This window comes from Camelus bactrianus, chromosome 8 (assembly GCF_048773025.1).
Source record: "Camelus bactrianus isolate YW-2024 breed Bactrian camel chromosome 8, ASM4877302v1, whole genome shotgun sequence".
NCBI classification, from domain to species: Eukaryota; Metazoa; Chordata; class Mammalia; order Artiodactyla; family Camelidae; genus Camelus; species Camelus bactrianus.
The window spans coordinates 6,478,664-6,493,155 of record NC_133546.1 but is presented as its reverse complement, the minus strand read 5'-3'; the positions used below and the strand labels follow the sequence as shown (position 1 = coordinate 6,493,155).

At 46.0% G+C, this 14,492-nt stretch overlaps 1 protein-coding gene across 6 annotated transcripts in view; it reads right to left on the bottom strand.

Annotated features, from left to right (window-relative positions):
* The window catches only part of AGPAT4 (1-acylglycerol-3-phosphate O-acyltransferase 4), a 106,370-nt gene extending 95,260 nt beyond the window's left edge, over positions 1 to 11,110 (bottom strand). For 3 of the 6 annotated variants that reach the window (XM_074368042.1, XM_074368047.1, XM_045524502.2), the window contains exon 1: positions 10,952 to 11,110. The gene's annotated coding sequence lies outside the window, so the exon portion shown is untranslated. Of the gene's footprint in view, positions 1 to 10,697; positions 10,717 to 10,830 lie in introns of those variants that run through there. The other 3 variants (XM_074368044.1, XM_074368043.1, XM_074368045.1) reach the window with 3 other exon arrangements.
* Between the last annotated feature and the right edge of the window lie 3,382 nt (positions 11,111 to 14,492).

Genomic DNA, 14,492 nt, shown 5'->3' with positions numbered 1-14,492 from the left:
AATTAGACAAACGCCCTGCGGTCAGAGTACCTTTTCTCTACTCTGACCCCAGAGTGCCAATCTCAACTCCTGAGTCACACAAATATTCTGGATGAATTTCTGAGGAATTGGTGGCAGTACTTATGCACAGACCCCAAAGCACTTTGATAATTTGACAGCATTATTTAATTTTTAATTGAAGTGTAGTTAATTTACCAGCACTATTTCCATTTCAAGTGACTACTGAGAAATGTTGGGTCTAGTGACACTTGAATCCCAGGCTTAATAACATGGTTTTAAAAAAAGCGTGTACACGCACGCACACACACGCACGCACGTACACACACGCACGTACGCACGCACATACACATGCACGCACACATGCACGCACGTACACACACGCACGGAAGAGGCCGACTCTTCCTCCTCATTCTCTAATCCATCCAAAAAGAAAAATGACAATGGTTTGCTTGTCCCTGGGCAAAGTCCACGGCTCAGATTTTTTCTCCTCCATCAGCTTATTGTAAAGGAAAAATGCAGTGGTTTGCTGGGGTCATTACGTACTGGGCTCTCTTTCCATCTCTTACTGAGAACACTGAGACGCCTCCTGCAAGACGCCTGGGGGAGGTTATCCTTCAGGCTCCCTAGGGAGTGTGAGACCCTTAAAGTGACAGCCACCTTCCCATAGCTTGTTAGTGTCTGAACTGGCAAATTCCACGTGCTCAACAGTTTTGTTCAGATTTCAAAATATAAACCCAGGAAAGAAGGCTACGTGAGAACAGAAGGATAATTAACCACAAAAACGGTGATAAGATAACAGGTATGAACAAGCAGTAAGAGTTGATTCCTTACCCAAGAGATGGTTAAGATAGTCCAGAGGGAGCGGAAGAGAGGTCAGAAAGAAAACAAGAGCTGGGCTCCTCAAGAGAAGAGATTCCTCCAGACAAGGAGGGGAGGCTCCAAAGGGTGGGTGACCAGACAGACAAAAAAGGAGAGGGCCAAGCAGCCCTCCCTCGATGAGACCACCAGGAAGAGACAGACGCAGAAGAGAAAACAGTGCAGGCAGGCAAACTCTCCGTGATGACTCCAGTCCTGCCCACCCCACCCCATTCCCAGACTCAGCTTTGGAGAGTGGGAAAGGGGGTTGCGGGGCAGGACTATACATCTACCGTGCCTTCCCACAGTCATTTGGAGATCAGCTCAGTCGTATTCTCAAAAATGTCCACAGGAACACCTGCTTCAGCAGAGAAAACAGACTGAAGGTTCTGGAGCTGTGGCCGTAAGCCACCCAAACTACCCAGTGTGAAAAGTCTTCAGTTTTGTCTTAATAGTTCACGTCAACTTTGTGTTAGATCATGGCATGTCCGTGTCGCTTTTCTTTTTAAAAATCCTTTTCCCTTGGAGCTTTTGGCAAAACTGAAGCTTGAGTGAGCTGGGCCCAGGTCCCCCCACAGCTCGGCACACCCGCAGGCACTCTGCCAACACGGCCCCAGGATGGGGTGTTTGAAGAAGTTTGCATCTGTCCTGGACTCCTCTCAGATGGGATCAGGAAACTAAGGACCCCGGATGTGGCAGGCCACTTCCTGGTAGACAGTCCCTGGTCTCAAGGAGCCCGAGGTCCCATGGCTGGGGCCAACCCAGGCTGTGACCCAGCCCCGCTCGCCTCTACTGGGTGCTGCTCCCCTCAGTCCTCAGGGGCCCCCAAGTCTACCTGGCCCAGCAGAGAGGGTCTACAGAAGGACACCAGGAGGTTTCCAGCTTATCGATGAGACGTTCCTGTGGCCTTTGACCAGAGCAGGACACCCTGAGTACCAGGCCTTCTCCCCGCCCAAAGAGGCAGGCAGGGTTTTTTTCCTCTGATGCCACCATTATTAGTAAATTGCAGTTCAGGGCCTGCCCAGCACCCACAGGACACAGTTTGACCCCAGTCTCACAAAGCCCATGTTCAGGAGTCAAGCCAGAGAGACAGTTTTGAAACCGAACTGTCTCAAAGACGAATCACCGCTGAGCCGTTGAAAAGACAGAAGGAGTGGGAGGAAGGGGGAAGGAAGTGCCAATCTGGCTAAAATTGGAACCAATATAAATAATTAAAATCATCAGGCACATTTAAAGTATCTCTGTGGTCCTCTCTCCCTGGTTCCCCTTAACGTTGTATTCTGCTAGAAATGGAGGTCAAATGAGGTGGTGACATCACAAAACTTTCATTATATAGTTTGGTCTTAGGTAACTTCCACATGATTTGGGAGGTTACGATGAATTTCTGCACATTTTGAAGTGATGGAAATCCTTTCACCCTAAGAGATGATCTGGGGAAATTGTGGGAAAGAATACACTGTACAAGTAAATGTGATAATTTTATCATTCTTTATAGATCAAAAGTCACAGTCTTTGCTCCGCAAACAAGTATTCCTGTTTCTGTGACTTAGGAAAGTACAAGCTGACCAATCTGGGCCTCGGTTTCAAGTCAGACTAGAGGAAAATATTCGTACCTCCCCAAGGCTGGAGTGAGGACGAGAAGGGGCAGGCAGAGCACACAACATGGCAGTAAATGCTGAGTAAAGAAGGTTATCATTAAAGTGCATGAATGACTACGTTACAAAGCGTCACAGAAGTGACCCTTCGTGAAGACTATCACAGGAAAGGCTGCTTCTGTCCCACACCGTCAGACAGGCCAGCACAACCAGTTACAGAGTCCCGCGGCTCCTTCCTCTGCATCCTCCTTCCAGGACCGGCCAGGGCCCTCCACCTCAGTCTCCCAGACCATGGCACCAGCCTGACTGGGCTCTCCCTGCCTCCTGCCGCCACAGCCCAGATCAGGTCTCCAGACTGGCCCAGGGACGCGGTCACCACACCTAGCCGTCCCCGCTGTCCAGTGAACCACATGGCACGACCTCCCAGCTCTGATCACTTCTGGATTCCCATCCTGCCCTCCAGGAAATGAGCACCCCAGACCTGCCGGAGGGGTGATACGCTTTTCCAGGAAGCATTTCTGAAGCCCCAGCCTGGGTGGGGCGTCGGGGGTTCCCCTTTCCGTGCTTCCCCAGAGCATGGCGCTCTCCTCCCAGTGTATTCAAATGATAGCCTTAGGTTTCTGTCTTGTCTCTGGACGGTGACCCTGTCTGGGTCACGTGTGTCCCCTCAGTGCCCAGCCAATAGGAGGGTGGGTGCAAGGATTCAGAAATGCTGTCAGAGGATTCTGGAATTGCGGGGGCAGTGTGAATAACAGACTTGCCCTCTCACCCCCATCTTTCAGGCCCGGAGCGGGGAAGGGAGGGGACCAACAAAAGGAAGGGACATAGCAGTGATCCAGCACCCAGTAACCCCAGGCCCCGGGCGGGGGGAGCAGGTCTTACCCAAAGCAGGGGCAGGTCCAGGTGAGCTGGGCGGGAAGTGCAGGAGACCAGACGGGAGGGAGGGAGACGCTGGGAACATGCACAGAGACTGGGGGTCGGGGCTCAGAGGCAATGAGTTACTGGTGAGACCTGGGTGTGAGGCATGTGGTTCCCAGTGAAGCCCCAGGAAGCCAGGGAAAATCAGCAAATCCCAGCAGGTCAGATCTGCTGAGCCCAATTCCTTCTTTACATATGTTAACCAATCCCACCTGAGGGGTTCTTTCCACCCTGAGTTGAGGCCACCAGGGCTAAGCCAGAGCCCAGGGCAGGATCTCCTTAAAGAGAGTTCAGAGAAGCCCACCCAGCCCCACCCAGCTCCCTCCTGCAGCCTTGGGTGACAAGGTGACTCTCCATGCAGGTTTGCCAGAGAAAGGACACTTAACCTTTGAATACCCTCCAGTTAGTAGTCTGCCCTTCACTTATTTAACTGTTACGTTACCACTCCGCTCTCTTTATTAATTTCGGTGAATGAAAGGCCCCTCTGGTTGGGACTCATCTTTGTAAACTTGGAGGGATGGGCTTGCTCGGCTCAGGCAGCCGACCCCGCAGGCTCCGATGTGGGAATTCCCTAAAGCCCTGGTTCCCAATTGCAGGCCATGTTACCCCTGCAGGGGACATTGGGCAATGTCTGGGACATTTCTGGCTGTCACTGGTGGGGTGGCGGTGGCATCTAGAGGATGGAAGCCAGGAATGCTGCTAAACAGCCTACAATGCACAGGATGGCCCCACAACAAAGAGCTATCTGACCCCAAAAGTCAACAGTGCAGCGATGAAGAACTTGCCGTAAAGGAACGTCAGTCCGGGGAGGTCCCAGGCTGGAAGGCCCTCCGATTAGGCAAACAGGACCTCGGATCTCTTGTGCCCCCCTTTCCCTAGGCTCGAACACCCAATCAGTGCCAGGCATTCCCCTCAGCTCTGGAAACTTTGATGAGAAGCCCTCAGGGCAGTGATAGGATCGCACTGTAAGGAATTGTCATATAACGTGATCGCATCTGGGAAGAGTGACTTTTATGAACAGGTTTGAGCAAGAATGTCAGGAGAACAGAGGCCAAAGATTTAGGAAATAAGCCCAAAGGGTTATACACATCTGGGGAAGGAAGCTGCTCCCGTATCTCCTTTCAACCTCCGCTCCCCCATGGCAGGGGGAAGGAGCCAGAATTACTTACACCAGGACCCAGCAGGAAGTTTCAGGTGCTTGCACTGATTGTGTGTTGATGGCTGCAGCATCCTGGGAAGTGCTCGAACAGACTCTTTAAAATTTCATCAGCCTGGGTTAACCTCTGCCCCCAGAGAGGTGACAGCTCACAGGGAAAAAGACCAAACTCACTCCTGGGTCAATTCATTCCTCCCATTTTCCTCTCAAAGTTTGTCTGAGATAAGCACTAAGATAAGTATTATCTTTTCAGATAATACTCTGCTTTAAACTCGCTAATAGATTTGCTGACAATTGACAGCAGAAAAGAAAGTCTGACTCCATGTACCCACGGCCTGGGGAGCAGGCAGCCAAAGCAGGCATCCTGAAGGGCAACTTCTCGGCAAAGTTCAGTCCTTGGTCAAAAACTGGTCTTGAGGACAATCTGTATTTAACTCGATGTATGACCTCTATTGTCACCTGAATATTTTAATCACAGAGCCCTTTCCCTTCCCCCACCACATCACCTCGCTGGCTAAACCACAACAAAACAACAAAGTTCCCTGAAAACTATTAGAGTAGCCTGTCTTACAAGTCCTACTATTCATTTTCCCCCAAGTTCTAAAATATTTCTCTCTCTTCCAGTATTTCTGAAGCTCCTGAAAACTAGGATGAAAGGCACGGAGAGGTCCACACGGCAGTGAGCCGTTCACTGCTGCAGAAATACCTGCTGAACGTCTGCTCTGTCTGAGGCACCGGGCCGGCCCTGGGCACCGATGGACAAATCCAACACCAGTGAGATGGGGGTTGGGGGGGGGTTCTTGGGTCAAATCTCAGCTCTGTTACTTATTATGATACTAGGTGAGTAACTTATTCTCTCTAATCTTTACTTTCTCTATCTGCAAAATGGAAAGTGGTAACAGTTTTTACCTGCTTAGTTGGTTATGCGGATAAAGGCAACTGACAGATGTGAAGTCTGTGTAACAGGCTGGCACAGAGGATGCCCCCAGCACAGGTGGGCTGCTGTCCACGCTCACATATATCCTACAGGTTGGCCGGTCACCCCAGCATCCCTGATGGCGTCTGTCACCCCCAGACTGGGGAATAATCCCCTGCAGTAGTTTTAGTGTCCAGTTTCAAACTCCCACTAAGTACAAAATATGCCTCTTCTCTCGTAGGATCCTACATAGAAATGACCATGAATCGGCTATTGTGCACAACCCGGGGTCTGAGGGGAGAGATCTGTGCCGACCAGAGACATCTGGAACAACTTCCAGCAGAAGGGAGGAGCTGATCTCATCTGAAATCAAAATAGCAAAGAAGAAGGGGGATTTGCTAAACGTTTTCTCTGAAGGTCAGGCGAGCTCTGGAGAGTGGTATTCCAGATGAACTTGACTGTGTCGCCAGCATAATTTCTGTGCTGAAGGTAGAAATTACATGGGATAAAACAATTCTGCCGAGAGGAGCTCCAGTACAGCATGAGGTGCTGCAACAAGGCTTTGATGTTATTTATTCGGGGTGTGTAGGTTTAAAGTGTTGAAACTCACCTGGTTTTGTCATAGACCTTTCAACACGTACTTGCATCATCTTATGTGAAATCTAGTAATAGAGGTTATCTAAGAAAACAATGGGCATATAAAATTTTGATGTGGTGAGAGTTTCTCTTTTAAAAACACTGTACTTTGAGTCCACCTGGAGGGACCTATAGTCCCGTGGAAGTCTACAAGGAACTCTCAGTCAGTTTAGACTTTTCAGAAAGAGAATGGACAAGCCTTCTGAACTCTGTGCCTCTGTGTCTCAAGGGTGGAAAGCTCACTTCTCTTATTTAGTTAATCAGCACGTTTACTAACATCAGGCATAAGCTCCACCAATGAGGAAAATTATGGAATAAACAGTCCACCACTAAGCACTTTCTCCCTCGCTGCCCAGAACGATCTCTGTATAAAATTATTCAATGAAAGAAGTACCTAATGCCATTGAAACTGAGTGGGACTCTGTGGGGCCCTCCAGGGCACAAGAGCCTTTCCGCGTCCCCCGTTTCTTACTTGCAGGATAAAGGCTTCAGCCTCCTAGACTTCCCTGAGTTCCAAAGAGCAGACTGGAACAGTTGCTAATCAGGGAAGGCAGGGAAGGCAGAAACGAAGGAGGAGCAATCAAGAAATGACAGTGCAGCTATTGAAGCAGGATCTTGGCTCCTAGTCAAGGGACACACATAACAGTATCTTCAAATTCTTCTGCGGGAACTAAGGCCCCCCACCCTGGTGGAGAATGGCAACTTCAGGCTAAGCACAAGACACTGGCACACCCCAAATTTTGCCTGTGAAAACTCCCCCTCCCCGCTGAAAACCACTGGGGAGTTCCGGTTTTTTGAGCATATAACAACAGATAAACAACAAGGATTTACTGTACAGCACATGGAACTATATTCAATATCTTGTAAAAACCTATAATGGAAAAGAATCTGAAGCTGTACACTTGCAACTAACACAATACTGTAAATCAACTGTAGTTTAATAAATTAAAAAAAAAAACCAGAAAAATAAAAAAAAAATACCCTCTGGCTTAAGGAGCTGTTTCTACAGCTGTCTTCCTGCTCGTTTCTGAGCGTCCTCAGGGGAGAAATAGTTTCTTACTTCTTGCTAGATCCATAATATTACACAGTGCCTGACACATGATACCAAATCTCATTTGTTGAGCGAACGAATAACTGGATGTATGAATGAATGAATAAATGGTGACTGAAAGGTGGGACTCTGGGTCAAAGGAAGAAGGAAAGCAAACCAGATTGGAGTAACGAAAACGAACACGGGTAGGAAATCTTTGTGCAGCATGAGTGTGTTTTGAAAAATAAAGGAAGACAGGTCAGATAGATTGTTCCATGATGACGGTCACCAAAAATTGCTCTTATTTGAAGACATTTCCTCTTAGTCATTAGGAGAAAATGGAGATCAGCTGGTCAAGGTCTCTCCCTTAAAAACCCTTCAGATGTTTGAAAACTGTAGCTACTTACACAATATATGTCTTACTCCCAGTGGTGTCCCCAGCACTTGGCACATAATAAGTGCACAATGAATACTGCTAAAAGAACAAGTCCATGATGTAAGCATCCTCTTTCTCACAGCCTTAGCAGTGATCCTCCCTGGTCCATATGTGAAGCTAAATTTCAGATTTCCAAAACTTCCTTTCCAAATAGACTCTGTCCTGAACACAGATGATTGAATTAGAATTGCTCAGGCTCTGGGTCACGTTAGATGGTTATTAAGTCAGGCTTGATTACATATGAACCTTTAGGTGCACAAACCATTCAGAACTGTGAATGGAGTGTCTCCCATGCCCATTATATCTCCTTTCCAGAATACAGCACGAAACATAGTCAGTCTGCCAAACGCTCATCTGAGCATCCCACAATTTAAAGCAATGGCAATGGTCAGTATTATTAGCATGACGTTGTGGGTGTGTGTGGAGTTCCCTGTCCCAAATTTCTGACTTGTTTAAAGTCTGATTTAAGTCTGGCCTTCACTTCTTGAGCTTCAACTCAAAAATAATCGGATTAGGGAGGATTCTGCCTCCTACTCACATAATCTTTCTTTTCTACCGGTCCTGATCTGATTTAAAGGAAATTCTGTCCCTGAATCGCTACTAGTTCTTTCCACCAGCACAGAGAGCTCCTGCCTGGTTTCCACACTAAAGTCAGACGGACTTCTCCCTGCTTGAGACAAGGACCTTGAGCCACAACCCATCCCTGGGACCTGGACACCTCTGCCTCTTCCCCTTGAATTGTCTGTCTCCTCCCTTCAAACCTTCAAGGCCTTCATCCCTGTGATAGTCTTCTCAGACTAACCGCATCCCAATTCTAATCTCCCTCTTGCCTTGCCTCCTTCTCTCCAGCTGTGTGCCCTTCGACACTTGCCGTCACCCTGTTTGGTGGATTTCAAACTTGAGAGCACAGACTACAACTTCTATTTTCTTCACAGACTTCACAGCACCCAGGTCAGAGCCATGAAATCCCAATACAGTGCCGACTGACTCCGACTTCAGAGGTGATTTCCTCCACATCACCCCCATCCAGCCCCTTTTATCAGACCTTGAATTTGCTTTGCATCTATTGCTCCATTGACTTTCCCCAGGTCAACTCTGGTAATTATATTTTCAACTTCTATTCAGGGTCCAATTATAGGACAGTGATTTTTTATTCATTTTTATTTTGGGCTGAACTTCCAAACAATCCTTGCTACTTGTCCTTTGAACTCCATCCCACAAGGCTTTCTGTTGTGAAACTCCTAGGTTTGGAAACTCAAGAGTGCCCACATTGTAGACTTTGACTTACACCCTGTCCATCTGCTCCACCAGGTCACATGGTAAACCTACATCCTTGAGGACCCTCTTCAGGCTGGAAACACAGTAACTTAGCATGACTGCTTTCCACACTCTGCACACATTGAAAATCTACAAGCCAACTGTTTATCTGTCCTAACACATGCTTTTCCAAATGAGAGTCCTATTTTTTAATGACACTTTTCTGTGCTTCATGCTTTTTTGACTAGTTTTCTTGTCTTTAGCTTTATTTAGTTCTTGTTAGTTTTGTGCCATGCCCCGTTTTTAGATAACTTTTGTATCTGAAATACTTAAGGCCTCTTGCACTATACTAAGTTGTACAAGTTATAGACAACCATGTGTTTAGATAAGGATCTCGGCAAACAGAAAGAACCTCATGAAACCACCCCATCTTCCTGCTTCCCCTCAGAGGGGTTACTCTGCGGTTTCTAAGTCATGCTTTTGGCTTCATAGCAGGAAGGCACTGGGAGGGCCAAGCCACCTTCACAAATCTTTACCTAAAACTACAGATAAATTTAAGAATCAAGGATGAGATTACTATTGATCTGTCTTATAAATGCTAATCTGGTAATTCAGGATATCCATTAAAAGAATCACGCCTGTTTTCAAACAGTTCCTCAGAGGTAGTGGATAAAAGCATCAATTTGACTCCTACCTGTTAATAAGCCCATTTGGACTATGACTTTTCAACAGATGTGTCACTTGATTTAATCACATTTAACTTTGCTTATTACTCGGTAGATGATGCTTTTCCATAGAGGATATTAAGGAGATTCAGTAGTTTTAACTTGGGGCTCGACTTGTCCCTTTTGTCCCTGCCCAACTGCATACACACACATCACACCGCGCACATCAAACACGTAACACATTCACACACGCGCGCACGCACACTTTCTCCCTTATCCCATGATTTTTTTTTTTTTTTTTTTTTTTTTACTAAATGAGGATGCTTGTCTAACAATCACAGATGGGTTCAGCCTTTCCCAATTTTGAAAAAGAGGTCTACAGACCCTCACTTTAAGGAGAGTGGACAGCGTGACCGGTATAAGGATGATGCCCAAAAAACAGAATCTTGCTGGTAGTTACCATTTGTTACTCACTTATACTTGGTGAACTTAGATTTTGTACTAAATAAACTCAGACTAGAGCAAAGCCCCCTCTTTTAAACATTTAGACTTTTGGTCAAACCTGGGCAGAAAGTAACATATCTGTCAGCACTGATTCTCAAACACCCTCTCAAACTTTTTTTCAAGGATCTCACCTCCTGTAAAGAAGTAAGTACTCTCACCCCTTCTTAGTTTGATCACAACATTAAGATCACATCTTGAGAACAGTTTAGGTTTCCAAAAAAATACCAATAATGGAAGATTTACATAAATATCAAATCATTCTTTTTTCTAATTCCTAGATCTGATGAAGAAACTCCTGGGCTGAAAAGTAAGTAAATAAAGAGGTAATTACAAATGCCTGTTTCCTTGACAACTCCCCTCCCCCAGCCCGCCTGTGATAGGGAAAAACCAAAAAGGGGGTGAGGAGGGGGTAGCCACGAAGCCAGGCTGCCTCTGAGCAGCCCCGGCCATAACCGGCGCGGAAAGCAACAAACGCGGAGCAAATACAAATAAAGCGATTTATATCGGGGCTGCATTGGGTGTAGTATTTTTGTGGTTGCCATAGAAACGCCAGAGACGGAAGAACATGTTGCATGACACAAAAGGGACCGAGCTGTAACAGGAACCTTCTCCCCGGCTTCATCTATGGCAGATGAAAATTCTTCCACCCGAGGGAGGGTGGGGGGTGGGCAGGGGGAAATTAAACCCAGCACAGCAGCTCGCAATCCCAACAGAGACAGGTACGCTCACCCAGCTGAGCACAAAGAAATGGTCCTTTTGCGGCAGCCAAGCCGGCTCTGCCTTCCAGGGCGGCCCCTCCACGTTCCCACTGTCCCCAGATTTCCTTCTCCTCCGCCTTCCTCGCCTCCTCTTTCTTACCTACCCCTTCCAGAGGCTTTAATGAAATCCAGCCAAGGAGAGGATAACAGTGAGAGCGAGAGGGATACACACATCCGCCACGCCCAGAGGTGAAGTCGCCTGGAAATCGCACGCACCGCACATACCTCCTTTCTGGCCGCCCTGGACACATGGACTTAGAAACCACAAACTGAAAGGGAGCAGGCTGGGGTGCAGAAATTGCCACTAGTTTATAGGAGCTGTAAGTCAGCCAACACTGGAAAGAAAAAGCGAGACTCCACCCATGGGGTGGACCCTTCGGGAAAAAAAAAAAAAAGTGGTCCTCAGCTGACGTCTCTCCCCACCCCATGTCACTTCCTTTTAAAGCTACAATTTAGCGGTTACGGGGAGGGAGATACGGGCTGGTGTAATATGAGTCACTCCCCTCCCCTTCCAATTATTGTGAAGAAGTGCTTCGATTGGCTTCACGTTTGAAATCTCTGGCTCGAGAACCTGCCAGAATCGGAAACAAAGCCCGCTAGGTGGCCTTTCTTTTTCGGCCGCGCCTCCCAAATCCTGTTGCATCCCTGTGCCGACATGGCTCCTCCAGCCTCAGCGCGGGCGGACTCCAGCCCCGTCGGCGTGGCGACCTGGAAATTGCCCTAAACGGGCTCATCTTTACGGCAGCAAGCACACGCTCGATTTGTTTTGTGAAATACCCACACTCTGAAAACCCCTGCACCTCTCACTGCTGCGCTGTGCGGGACGGAGATTGCATTCCGCTCAGAAGAGCCCCAGAGCACCTTCGACAAAATAATACTGCAAACTCAGGAGATCGGAGATGTTAGGAAATGGGGAGCGGGGAAGAGGGGGTGGGGGAGAAGCTTGCAGGGCGCCGTATTTTCTCCCCGCAAAGCGGCCACCGCGGTTGATTAGCAGTGCGCGCGCGCACACGCGAGCCCGTGCACGTGGCATTCACACGCAGCGTTAGAGAGGGTCTGGGGAGACCTTTATATAAAGACAGTAGTGTCATCGTAACTTTAAAAGCGGGCGGGCCGTTGAATCTCCAGAAATGCTAGCTCTCCAACATGCCTAAAAAAACTACTTTAACCTCCAAACGGTAAAGATGTACGCCCTTCAAATGTTCTCTATTAGAACCATTATCGCAAATAATATTTGAGTATTAACATATGACTGCCGTGTTCACCCCTGTTCTTTAGAGGTTTACAATCCACAGGAAAAAAATAAAATGTTCACAGATAACTAGACCATATTGCAGAATTACTAAGAGCTATGAAAGTGCTAAAAACAGTGTGTCACGAACACAGAGGGGGTGGAAAGAACTCTTTTGGGTTATGATGGGGGAAAGAAGGGCATTCATAATCCTGCGAATGTGGTTTGGGCTGGGTGGTACATGGTGTGCGGCATTTTGATAGTCTGTGATGGAGAGGGGGAAAAGCCTGAATGGGGATGAGGGGGGATGAAGGGCACCTAAGGCATGAAAAACGATCAGAACAGAAAACTCATGTGTGGTAATGGTTTATTTTGATGTTCATGTGAAAATAAATTTGACCATTTAGAAATATTTATAAAAGATGTTTATAAGAAGTTTCTTGCAGCCAAAGCAATTTTTAAGCGTTCTCATAACTTTTCAGATTATGTTTTAAAATCCATTTGTTTCTAGTTTTTCAGAGCACTTCTCAAGCAGAGTTAGATGGACTGTTTTTCATATTTGAATTTTTAGTGGGGATCTATTTCAGAATCTACAGATTGTGTACATTTGTGCTGTATTTACTACAAGTACAGCCAATGATTTCAGTAGAAACAATATGAAAATATTTGACAATTGCAAGTTTTATTCTGGTCATAATCCTTTACTATGTGTTTATTACATTATGATTACAATTATTATGCTTTTTTTTTTCGCTACAGTAACACTTTGCCTATTTAGATGATTTTGCTAACAGCCTGTTACCTTAGAAATATAGCTGAGAAATACAGGAGGATAAAAGGCTACTTCTAAAAATTTAAAGTGGAAATACAACATTTGAAGATGAAATCCTGTGCATTTTATTCAAACCCATTTACAGACCCTCTTTATTTTAGATCTCCTGATTTAGCTATTTCCATCTAAATAAATTGCGAGAATTTCCAGGTCACAATCTAACAATTCAGTCCAACAAATATTTATTGAGTCTCCATGCTAGTTGCTGAAGATGCAAAAACACAAGGACAACATGGACATTGACCCAAGGGAGTCAGAATCTTTGGAAAGAAAGAAGCCTGTAAGATAAGATACGAGGAGCTACATTAAGATATGATGTAACAAAGACAATAATTGAAGTCTGTACAAGGTTCAGAGATGGTCTAAAGAACGGGGAAAGGAAGCAGGGGAGTGTGTCTGCATAGTTTCCTAATCAGAGCAAACTGTAAAGGGGTGAGAATGACCAGTAGATTCATGAGTGAGACTGTAAGAACTAAATGCTGACAGTCGGAGAGAGTTAAAATGAGGTAAGAGGCCTAAACTGGTAGCTCATAAAAAGGTGACACAAACAGCCATTAAACAACAACAACAGAAAGGATGCAGCCTCACATAAAAATAAAAATAGAAAGGAAGAGATGTCATTTCTTTGCCTGTCAAACCTTCAACAAACTTTAGTGTACTATATGAATAGGATGCTGTCAATGGGCTTGCTCCCGTCTTCCTGGTGGCAGTAAATTGGACCTTCTTTCTGGAATTTGATTAAACAAGATGTCTCATGAGCCTTTAAAATGCTCATACTCTCTGGGGGATGAGGGTGTAGCTCAGTAAGAGAGTATGTGCTTAGCATGCACGAGATCTTGGGTTCAATCCCCAATACCTCCATTATAAAAAGTTATAATAAATATATAAATAAACCTAATTATCTGCTCCCCTTAAAAATGATAAATAAACAAAGTGGTTAAAAAAAAGTTCATACTCTTTATCCAATAATTCAGCTACAAGAATTTATACCAAGGAAATAGGCAAAGATAACCTCAAAGGTTTAGGCATACCAGAGTCGTTCACAATAGTGAAGACTGGAAACCATCTCAGTGTCAGAAGCAGGAGATTAGTTATGTTGATAGTGTGTTATTCAAATGACAGAACACTCTACAAAAATTAAAAAATTAAAATAAATATGGAACTAAACTATCTATAAAACAGGAACCTTTTGTTATGATTATATGCTATATATTATATTAGGTGTGTAGTGGGTTGAATAGTGTTCCTCCTAAAATCCATGTCCATACAGAACCTGAGAATGTGACCTTATTTGTAAACAGGATCTTTGCAGATGCAATTAGTTAAGATGTGGTCGTGCTGGATCAGGATGGGCCCTAAATCCAGTGACTGGAGGTCCTTATAAGAGAGGACAGAGAGAGACACACACAGGGCAGGAGGCCACATGGTGATGGAGGCTGAGCCTGGAGTGATGCCGGCCGGGGAACACCGAGGCTTGCGTTCCACAACCACAGGAACCAACCCTGCTGATGAAAGGGTAGGAACCTGACAGAATGGCTTCCCTGATGCTGGGGCTGTTTGCTGATTCATTCTGACTTAAAATTCCTGCACCTTGTTTTTCTCTTTTCTCTGACAAGCCCCCATCTCTGCTTCACTTGCTCAAATGCGTTTGTGCTAAACAGCCCCCAGCCATTCCAAGACACTCTCCATTCCTTGTACATTCT